The sequence below is a fragment of the Xiphophorus couchianus genome, chromosome 2 (assembly GCF_001444195.1).
Source record: "Xiphophorus couchianus chromosome 2, X_couchianus-1.0, whole genome shotgun sequence".
NCBI classification, from domain to species: domain Eukaryota; kingdom Metazoa; phylum Chordata; class Actinopteri; order Cyprinodontiformes; family Poeciliidae; genus Xiphophorus; species Xiphophorus couchianus.
In genome coordinates this window covers 27288307-27299995 of record NC_040229.1, presented here as the reverse complement: position 1 = coordinate 27299995, position 11689 = coordinate 27288307, and the positions used below count along the sequence as shown (strand labels likewise).

At 44.9% G+C, this 11689-nt stretch overlaps 1 long non-coding RNA gene across 1 annotated transcript; it reads left to right on the top strand.

Annotated features, from left to right (window-relative positions):
- Positions 1–3417: 3417 nt before the first annotated feature.
- LOC114153186 (uncharacterized) lies at positions 3418–10493 on the top strand. Its single transcript, XR_003597290.1, has 3 exons — positions 3418–3428; positions 10062–10230; positions 10315–10493. It is a non-coding gene; the product is annotated as an uncharacterized LOC114153186 (long non-coding RNA).
- The last annotated feature ends 1196 nt before the right edge of the window (positions 10494–11689 follow it).

Below are 11689 nucleotides of genomic sequence, written 5' to 3'. Positions count from 1 at the left end.
AACCTACCATTGGGGGATGATCTGAGGTAGAGCACCCGGTGATGAAAACCGATAAAAATGGGAGAGAAAAAAATCACCCAGCTGTTGAAACCGTTTGCAAACATCGATCATCGAGACATTAAAGCAGAAAAGAGAAAGAAAAAAAAACCCCGAGGTTCCCCAAGAAGAGCCGGAGGGTACGTGGTGGGAGCTGTCCTTGGTGCCGAACAGCTTGTTCAAGGACCAATCAGGTGTATTGTGTGTGCGTGTGCGTGTGCGGGTGTGTGTGTGTGTGTGTGTGGTTTCTTTTCAGCCAACATCTCCACAAGGCAAACGAGTTTCAATATGAACCAATCAACGTGCCTCAATGTAATCAGTTCCGAGCTACAATGGAGAAATAAGAACATTGGAACGACATGAAACTGGAGAAACAAAGTCAGGACAGATGGATCTTGGATGAGGTTTTCCCCCCTCAGCCGATATGAATTCATTCACTACAGGCTCCACCACAGAGTAGTGCAGTAGAAAGCAGAGGAAAGCCAACACACGGATATTACGGATTACAATACATATATACAGTATACATATATATATCTATCTATATATATATTTAGCGTCTAGACACAAAAAAGTCCCAACAGAACCCGATCTCGGTGAAGTGTTTACATCACAATCGGGTCAGAAGCCGAAGTTAGAACATCAACGCCCCCCCGGGTCTACCGTGATCATCCCGAAGACAAACTCCAAACAAATGCAAATGAAACCCAGAAAATGTTTCAACTGGTTCATGCGTTAACGTCACTCACATCATTTCCCCCTTTCTGCTTTACAAAAAATTTTTTAAAAAAACTGCACCAAAAACCTCGTTGGAAACGACGGGCTGATCTGTAGTTAGGGTGGAATTCCCCGCTACTCTCCTTCCAGATCACCAGAGTGCTGCCACATTAATCTTCAGATCATACACACACACACACACACACACACACAAAAAGAAAAAAAGTGCGAAAAATATCGACTCTTACTGCAAATTTCCCACCTACTGGCACCATAAACGAAGGCACTTACCTTTCAGATTTAGATTATTTTTGTTTTGTTTTATTTCTATAAATAAAATTATGTTTGCAGGCTGACACCGACAGAAGCAAGGCAGAGCGGGATCGCCTCACAGTCTCTCTCTTTCTCTCTCTCCCCCTGCGTCAGGATGTGCGTCGTCTCCCTGTTCTTTGGTAAACTGACATATATTTGTGGTTGCCATTTATGATTCAGGAGCCTGCTCGAATCAGGGGCGGGTTTTTTGTTTTGTTTTTGCTTGGGAGGAGAGGCTACGGCAGGGGTGGGCAACTCCAGGCCTCGAGGGCCGGACTCCTGCAACTTTTAGATGCATCTCCACTTCAACACACCTGAGTCAAATAATGAGGTCATTAGCAGGACTCTGGAGAACCTGACTGCACTTGGGAGGTGATTCAGCTGCTGGATTCAAGTGTGTTGGACCAGGGAGACTTGCAAGAGTTGCAGGACACCGGCCCTCGAGGACCAGGATTGCCCACCCCTGGGCTACGGGGTCTCGGAGTTGAAAGGTGGCGGTGGTTGGTGATCGGAGAAACGGAGAAAGTAGGGAAACACAAAGGGAGCCCAGCGGATGGCGAGGTCCCGCCAAATGGGGGGGGGGGGGGGGGTTCACGCATGCGGAGAGACGCACACGATTCATCTCGCAATGTAGAAACTCGGTCTTAGACTCGCCGTTCTTTTTCTCCCTCTCTCTCTTTCTTTGTGTATATTGTGTGTGTGTGTGGGGGGAGTACGTGTGTGTGTGTGTGTGTACGTGGGTGTGTGTGTACGTGTCTTCCAGACAGGGACGGAAAGCATCAATGAAGAGGGAGGAGCAGCGAGACGCAACAACTACTGCTGTCATTCATATATATATATATATATCTATACATAGATATATATATAAAAAGAAGTAACAAAAGAAAAAAAATCAACTAAAAACAAAAAAAGTTTCGCCGGAAATATTTTTGGAGACCAAACAGGGAAGGAATTTAAATCTTTAACCAGCTTCCCTCCATTCTACTCTCGCCATATATGTGTGTGTGTGTGTGTGTGTGTTTTCTCTCCCTCTTTTCCAGCAGCGTGCTATTGACCCGCCTTGACGTCATTGCGTTATTAGGTATCCCTTAGAAACACTGACTTTCAAAAATAGTATCAAATTAATTCAGCTGGCAAGAAGAAGTGGGGGCTGGGGGGGCGACTGTGGTTTTGTGGGTGGGTGTGGAATGTTTATTCATTTATCTTTTTTTTTTTTTTACCCCCGGTCCTTCCACACCATTTCCAAACTGACCGGATCGGAAACACACACGCGTTTATCTGCACGGCTCAGTGTTGAAGGAAATATACATATTCTGTGATTTTACACGTTGATATCAAAGTTGTTATTAATATAGACGGAGCGTGAGCCTCATCAGTTAAGATGACAACAGACAGTAAGAGGAGACGCTTCAGTAAGTGGCTCGAAGCGGTCAGAACAGGTTCGTGTTCTCAGGATGGGACGGACAGATGGACGGACTCTGCATTAGAACGTAACCATCTGACTCATATTTGATAGTTTGGACAAAACATTGATCTAAATGACAAATGTTGGGAGAATTGAAGGGAAGGGACATAAATGCTAAAGCGGTAAGACTTAAAATAAATTTGGCTTTGTGTTTTAACTCCTTGAAATTTGTCTCCTTAAAAACTCCCCCTGTTTCTGAAACTCCACTTACAGACAGTCATCACAGCATGGCTCCTCTATTAAGACTTTAACAACGTTTTTACCAGCGTTTCACTGAGAAGTAGCTCATCTAATGAGCCCAGCTGATGTTCAGTCCCACCAGGTGTTTGCTAATTGCTGCTGGCTAGTCTGAAGGAAACCGGAGCGAAAGTTGTACCACTTTAGCAACTAATGCAGGAGAAGATTTGTCCTCAGAGGCGGAGCTAGGTCCACCCAGACGTTTTGCCTGGCTGAATGGTCGCCACGGAGATTAGGAGCATTTCTCAAACACGCATGAAAGAATCAAGGCGACACTCCAGGTGTGTTTTGGAGGCGAGGATAACGTTATAATATGATGTAACGCTCAAAAAATGTTGATTTTACAAAAATGCTGCCTCTTTAAGCGGACTTCAGCTCAAATGACATTCTTCAGCAACCGGAATGCCAAAAGCAACTTCCCCTTAATCTCATCGAGGATTAGATTGTGAATAAAACTGTAGAACGTTTAGGGAGCACTGGTCGGTCTGCCGTGTGAAAATGGACAGAGCGCGGCTAAACCACAAACCCGCCAAGACGCGGCTAGAAAGGAGAGAATCCATCAGAAAAGCAGCGAGAGAGAAAGAAACTCAGGGATAAGTGAAGGAGCAGTGGAAAAACCGGTCAAACAAAAACGTCCAGAACTCATTCCAACTGAGAATATGTGGAAACTTGCAAGTAAATCATCCGAATTTGATTAGCGAAGAAAAGTGGAAATAAACCTCAGTCACTAGATGTGACGAACCAGATAGAGAGAGACCCTCTTGCAACTGTGGGTTTTACTAGTTATTTGCTCAGGTGTGGCGGATATTAGTAAATGTCACAGACTTTTAGAGTTGAGATAAAATTGTAAAAATGTTGAAAACCAAGAATTATTTTCCTTTTCCATTCAGATAAAAACGCAGTTTTGCTGTAGTCTGTCATATAAATCTCAGAAAAGTGCATAGAGTAGAATAGAACAGTTCTCTATTAATCCCACAGTGGGGAAATTCACTTGTTACAGCAGCACAGTAACAAGTATCTTCGAAATGAATATCTAAAAATAAAATCAAACAACTATATACAGTATTAATAAAGTACCTACAGCTGAATTACAATTAAAAGTCAAATGAAATAGGAACCTGAATGATCATCAAGGTTTTACAACTGAAACGTCACAAAGGGAAGGGAAAAAAATAATATTATATAATAATCTTTGGATCCATTTCACAGAAACTTAATCCATAGCTGCTATTTCATTAAGGATAAACGTAGGAAGCAACAATGCGTGACGGAGTCACATGTATTTTTAATAAAGACACAACATGTTAGTCTGAAACACATTCACACAGGTCAGGTTACCTCTTTCTACGTCTACAGTGTAGGTGTGCTGTTGTTGACAATGTATGGAAAAAAAGAGGAAGTTAAAGTGTGGGAAAAGAAAGAGCTGAAAGGTCCACAGATGTAAAACATTTGTGGTGCACCGATCGCAGCTTTCTGGCCGATCGCCGATTACCAATCTTTAAAAAAAAAAAAACCTGTCTTGCTGATTCTGATTTTGATTGATACAAATTTTTTAATTTTTGTCTGCAGCGTCGCTAAATATAGCAAGAAAGTTGCTGAGTTAGCAGCAGTGGGGGGACTGTTGTTAACCTGCTGGGCGGGGCTAAGAGTCACGCCTCTCTCACAGCTGCGTTTTAGACCTTTGCCGAGGTTAAAAAGATCAGCTTCACGTTTGAGTACCGGCAAGTCACCGATCCCCCAAAATGAAGAAAATCGGGGCCGATTCATCGGTGCATCCCCCCCGGAAAAAAACACAGCCCGCCCCGTTCAAGGACCATAAAGACCTTCTTCCTGATTGTTGTGCTGTTGTTTAACAAGATTACATCGATTTAGCGAAACAGTAAGAGGCAAACGAAGGCATATGAAGGTAGTGAAGTGTGTGTGTGTGTGTGTGTGTGTGTGTGTGGAGTGGTGGGCGGGGGGGGAGTGGAACTCTGAAATGTGCGATCACAGGATATGCTGGAAAAAACATGGGGAAGAAATGTATCATGGGAGACGTCATCAGCACCGGTGGAAGTCACGCAGCACTTCGGAGGTCAGTGCCAAGGCTGACGACACACTTAGAGATTCAGATAGAGATCCTGGCTGTGACTAAGACACGTCAACAACGGGGAAAAAAAAAACACTTCATAACCGCACAACACACAAGACATGCTTGAGACATGATTTATTAATCCCTCCGCTTTCCTCGTTTAAAGCATGCAACCACAACAATACCGTCTGGTGAAACATTTTACCTCAGGTGTGTGTGTTGCCTCTACCTTTCTCCACTGTGATTCCCGCAGCTTTGCGCGTGTGTGTGTGTGTGTGTGTGTATGAGTGGTTGGCTGTTGTAGACATAATGGTCCTAATTTGTTTGACGTCTCCCTGCATTTGCCTCGTGGCTTTCCGTTCCGACTCGCAGGCTTCACCCTTCTTGAAAACAGTCGGCGTTCTGCCCTGATGTTTACTATCGGTCCACATGCTGAGGGAGGGGATCCTCGAATGTCGGCGCGCACAGTGACGTCGCTCCTAGTTTGGATACATTTCAGCCAGGTTCATTTGTGAATATGAAATTCCAACAACAAACTAAATAAACAGGAATCGGGTTAAGCCCCGTCTATTCATGTGACGGGGCCGGAACGATTAATCGACTGTTCAAATAATCGTCAACTACTTCAGTGGCCGATTAATCGTTAGCCGGAGTATACAGACGCACACACACAAAAAAAAGCTATTTGCTGAAAGAGCAACACACTCTGAGCCAAAACTGCACAAAAGACACGTACATTTTGTATTTAAGATTTTTAAATAATATGTACCGGACTATATTCTGGACTATAGAGCGCACCTCACTATACGCTACACCGCACCTACTAAGTTTTTTTTTTAAACTGGAAACTGTCAGGACTTGAGTTTCCTGTGTATTTATTTTGAGTTTTCTGTGTCTCCGTGTTGTCCTGTCTTCTCCTCGATTATTCCCAGGTGTGTCTCGTTCCCTGATTACCTCCTGTATATTTAATGTCACCTGTGTCTCTGTGTCTTTGTCGGGTCCTTGTCCAATGTGATCCCAGTCTGTCCGCTCTGCTTTTTTTTTTTTTTTACTTCCAGTCGTATAACCTGTCGCTATACCAGCGTTGAACCTTAGTTTCCGTTCTGCTGTCCTGCCTGGTTCTGGGTTGTGTTTTTGGATTCATTTAGTCATTAAAACCATCATTCATCTTTACCTGGGTCTCCAAGCGACTGCCTCACCCACTCATCACCGCATTTCATGACAGAAACGTACATGTACAGGCCGCACCAGGCTATAAGCCGCATGGTTCAAAGCGTGGGAAAAAAGTAGCGACTTGAAGTCTGAAAAATACAGTAAACATGTACTATCTGAAACTCCTAAAGTGACATAGTTTTAGATTCACGCTGGTTCTAAATTTGCTAAGTAAATAAATAACCTATTAAGCACCTTTTGCCGTCCAGTTATTGATAATACAAAAAGATAATCAACAGATCAGCCCTACAGTGAATAGATGTTAAGTGAACTGTGGAAGGATTGAACTTTTTCTATGTTGAGGTTAGCAGTATCATTTAGCTTCCTTCTTTAGCATCCTTTGCCACAAATGATTAAGAGTTCACTAAAGGAATACTGTGTTGTTCGATTTTATTCAATAAAAAGTTTATCATCTTATGTAAAAATAAAAAATGAATTGAATGTTTTGTGTGTGTGTGTGTGTGTGTGTGTGCATTTTTAATGTATTTCTAACCATGTATAAAAAGGTGTAAAATGAAAAATTAGCAGAATGTGCTGACATGATATCCAATTAATCGTTAGAATAATCGATGTGTTAACCGATAACTAAACTAATCGCTAGCTGTCACCCTAGTGATGAGATCAGCACAAAGTAGTAGTGGGAAGGGGGATGAGCAGCGCCACACAAGTGGATGACTGACAGCGCTAAGACCCACCTCCTGGCTCTGATTGGTTGTTTCTAGTTAGCGCTGGGAGAAAGGGGAGGAGCTTGTTGTCTCAACACGCACCACTCTGTCACACATGGCGACAGCGAAAGGATATTTTTCTATAAACGTTACATTCTGCAGCTTTAAGGTGCATTTACTGCAGGTCATAATTATTTAGATAAAAAGAGAGAGAGAGGAAAAAATTGGCTCAACCATGATCAATTCTGTTTTGGGTGTGCGATGTGTGTGAGGTGGACGGCTGGCCAGGTTTTGTTTGAATTTCAAACCCAGATTAAGAAACCCTGCGCCGCGTCCTCCCTCCACCTCCACCTATTTATTTTTCCATCTCTCCTGCCTAAATGATGTCAATGGAAACAGTGCTGTAGTGCTATTTATAGACCTTCAATTCACACACACACACACACACCCACACACACACACACAAACGTGCGTGGCCCGGCGTGTGTTTGTTCTGCTTATTGCTCGTGCAGCCATACTTCCCTGACAAGGAGGAAGGGGGTGGGGGAGTGATGGGAGAGGTGGGGGCGGGGAGGAGAAGCCATTGAGAGGGACAGGAGGGACATGCGCCCCCTGCGTTTTGCTTCTCCTCCTGCAGCCGCAGCTTTTCATTCACTCACCTCCAGCAGTCATTCGTTCATTCATCCTTCCCCGCGACTCACTCATTCACACAGTTTCTGCAGCAGAACCTGTGAATGGAGGAAGGAAAAGGGGGGGAGGGCGGCTAGAAAGCAAAGAAGCCACCAGTTCAGCCGCAATGGCCGCCGGTTCACCGTCGGTCAGCTCGTTTGTGTTCAATAGACCGCATTTGCGAATCAGCGATTTAGGCTGCACGTGAACGCGCATGGTAGTGCGCGCGTGAGATGGGAAAGTGTTGCGGGGGGAGGAGGGTAAATATTGTTTGACCTGGCAAATCTCGCGCGACAAACACGGTGCTCCTTGGCTTCGTCTGGGTCTGGACTCTTTCCGAGAGTCGTTCTGTTGACACGCGCCTTCATTTCCAGATTCGTTTTAAAGTCTCCCCCCATTTTGCAAGTGAAGCGCGCGCGCGCGCGCGCGGTTTTGCTGCACAAGCGTGTTTGGCTTGAAAAGGACTCGTGAGTGACAATTTTTTTTTTTTTTAGACTACCTTCTATTTTCGAAAGGCGGCCGTGATAAAAATAAAGCAGTTCGCCTCCTCACCCCCCCCTCCCAGCCCTGAAACCCGTAGCGCCCCTCCCACACCGCTGCCGGTTAGACTCCAACCCGCCCTTCAGCAACGCAGTCGTGTGAAAATATCTCTGAGAACGAAAACGGCAAAAGCGATACGGGTTTGCTGTCAGTCATCTCTACGGAGTCTGTTCAGATGAACTCGGCCCACCAGAAATTTACACTTGATCCTTAAATATGTCTCTGGTTTCTATTTTGGCTTCATCGGTATTTCTTTTAGTCCCCCCCGCCCCCCACAACCACCCCCGGTCCTTTTGTGCAACATCTCACGTTTTATTATTGAACAAATCGGTTCGGAGTGCACTGGGTTCACGGAAGATTGGTATTTATAGCCAAACTCTGTACATCCACGGCGGTCACACGTGCAGCAGCCGCTTCCCCGCTCTCCTGCTGAAGTTGACATGTTAACACTCACTGGCTGCTATATTTAGCCCAACCTCACAGTCCTGTTACTATTCCCAGCCTTGTACATGAGGGGGCGGACGGTAGGCGCTGTTTTCCTTCTTCTTCTTCTTCTTTCTAAAAAGGGAAGAAAAAGTTACCTTTTCCCCCCACGCCCTCCCCACAACTGATTCTATTTTTTGCGCGTACATGCCGACCTGTTATCCGCCACTGGCACCGAGTTAGTTCAGGGACGCTGCAGCTGGAGAGCCGTCACGATTCCGTGAAGAGGAAAAGTAGAAAGAGGCTGAGGCGAGCTGCGAATGGAGGAACAGGCGAGCAGAAGATTATCCGCAACGCTAAGGTGTCCTTCATAAAAGTAAAATAATAATAATATATATATATATTTATTAAAAAAAAGGCGTTTTGTTGTCTGATGGAGTCGTGCGTGTGCTGACTTGAAGTTCTTTGAATAGAACGTGTTAGTTTTGTGACGACATCGTTCCTTTTTCTTTTTACATAAAAAAAACTTTAAAAAAAAAAAAAGAGAGAAAAACATTACTGAATCACAACCAGAGACAGTACAGGACAGAGAAGACGGGGTTTCATTACCGAGGACAGCTCCAGTCCGGATAGGAACCAGAGGCGACCCTACTGCGGGAGTCTGGGGCCCAATAGCCACACCTAAAAAAAAATAAAAAAAAACCTGTCAGCCCCCCCAACCGACTTAATCTAATTTCACATGGAGATTTTGAAGCATAAATTTATGTGAAGGACAAGCTTTATTTGATCATCTTTCAAAACATCTTTTTTTTGATTGTCGGTGACTAGCCTCCATTACAAAGTGATTATAGCCAGGATTTAGACATTTTTACCATTTCTGTGTTTGCCAAATACTTCCGATGCCATTTCCGATCTATGGTGTAGAAATTATGTGCTACACCATACCAATAGTGGGCGTATTACACGTGTGTTACACCATACTACACTATTCTACATGCCAACATTATTGGGAATTTTGGCATTCCCTAGATCTAAAAGTACAAACAATACTCAGAAATGCATTCCAAGAAGAGTAAAAAGGTGAGAAAAGTAGCTAAAATGTGAAGGTATGTGAGCGACCAACAACAGGATTGCTACACTGAGTGTGTCCATAAAGAACGGTATGAGGGAACTCTCGACGCAGCACCATCGGAACGCATAGATCCGATGTCAATGCCACACTACACCACTTGTCCTTTTGCACCGTTGGCTGCGTTTCTGAAAGCTCACGAGCTTTGCAGGATATTGGAAGTGTCTACTTGTGATTCATGAACAGCCAGAGGCAGCTAAGAAAAGGATCATCTTTGGACATTTATGATGGAAATGTGCTCGAAAGAGGCTAGTGACAGCGTGTTCGCCGTTTTGCCTCGACGATGCCAGGAAAGGCAGCAACGGCCCCACTTCAACTCCCTGGTGTATGGGTGAACAGGTACCTAGCAAAACGCGTACCACGACCACAGCAGATCGCTGTGACATGTCAGCAACTCACACTGGATCGCACTGTCAAGACAGAATAGATCAATGGACTTTGGTTCTTCCGTTGTTCTGCTAGAGAATGAAAAAGATTTTTACGTATCGCCTTCATCCCCAAAGTGTTTAAGCATTTAGACCCCAACTGAGATCCTGAAATGTCTTTATGGCTTCTGGTTTTGGTGCACTACCTCAACATTATTAGTGACCCTTATCTGTCAGGATTCAGGTTGGAGTGAGGGTTCTTTCCAGAGACGAGCTACGCGGAGAAGTTTGACAGCCTGACGCACCTGCATCGGATTCCGGTAACCAGCGGCAGGCTTCTTAAGAAGCGGTGGAACCACCAGTCATCGCTCGATGGTTACCACTTGTTGGTCAGACTCAGCCCTAAGATCTCGCATAGTCCATGTTAAGTATTGTCCAGTCATTTTGTCCTTTTTCTCTCTGTTACCTCTCAGACCTTGATCCCGCTTCCCGGAGCCAAGCCTGGAACTTCACCGGTCAGGCGTGTCTCGCTGGTTGGCACCACCAAGCCGTTCCGATCCGCTGCGGTCCGGGACCCCCGAACCTACCTGGACTCTCGTTTCCTCCTGACGTCCTCCAGTCTCAATTCTCGAACAATTGTTTGACTGATTAAAAACAAACTCTCTTAACCGTAAAGTCTGTTCTTCTGTGCGCACCTGCATGTGGGCAAGGAAATTAAAATCCAACATGACATTATCTGGCCAATTGAAACTTTCTGTAGTTGCTCCTGTCTGCCATTCTGAATAAAAAAGTGGACCAGTATTACTTAAACCATCAATGGCAGCAACACATTTTGATTTACTATTACCAGTAGTACTCATTTATTGCTATCTGTGTAGGTATAAGACTTACTGTATGTCAAGGTGTTACAGCGGAGTTCTCAAAAACTCTGATGGTTTGGGAAGGAAAGTAAGGCTTCGTTACGATAAACATTTTGTCTAGGAGTCTTTAGTAAGTCCAATGAACTGGAGTTGGTTGATAAGAGAAAAAGAAATGCACCAAACTAAGGTCTTGAACTGCCTGTCATGTATATGTATTGGTGTGACCAAAGGGGTTCCACGGGTGGCGACCGCCATGGATGACCGGGATGGAATTTTACCAGAGACAATCTTACGTGAACTATATATAATTGTATATAATCACTGCAAGTCTTCATTTTGTCCTTCCTGGCATGTCAGTTGTAGTCATAAAAGCATTATTCCCACACCACCCCGAGTTGCTAAGATCCCCATCTGGTTCCACCCTTTGAACACCTTGAGGAAGCACCCCTGTTCTCTTATCATCTGCAGAATCCAGTTGGAAACATCAGGCAAGCTGGTTCATTATGTGCGGGCGTGCTTCTTTTTGTACATCCCAAAGTCAACACTCCTTGTTTGCTATTCGAAGACTGCCGGCCAGGCCCCTGTTATTGTAAAACCAAGCCCTGCGTCACTGGAGGCAACAAGTGGACGTCATCTCACGCAGTCACTAAAACAGACGCGCAAAAGCAACCCCGTTATTCCGCAGCGGCTTCTGAGGCCAGGAGTGTGTGGGTACAACAGTAAGTCGTGGTTTTACCACCTTAAACAGCAACACCCTCCCAAAGGTCGCTGCTACAGAGAGGAAACCCATCGAGTTCCACCAAGTGCTTCAGGACTATTGATTTACCTTCACTTTCCACTCTCACACGGGCTGGTACAGTCGCTCCTTCCCTCTCCCTCTCTCTGAGGGTCGTCGTCTCTGCTGCTCTCGCAGCTGCCGCCCACTCCTCTTCCACCTCTTGATTATTTTCAGCCCGGCTCTGGTGCGTATAGGCGCGTGCTCATGCAA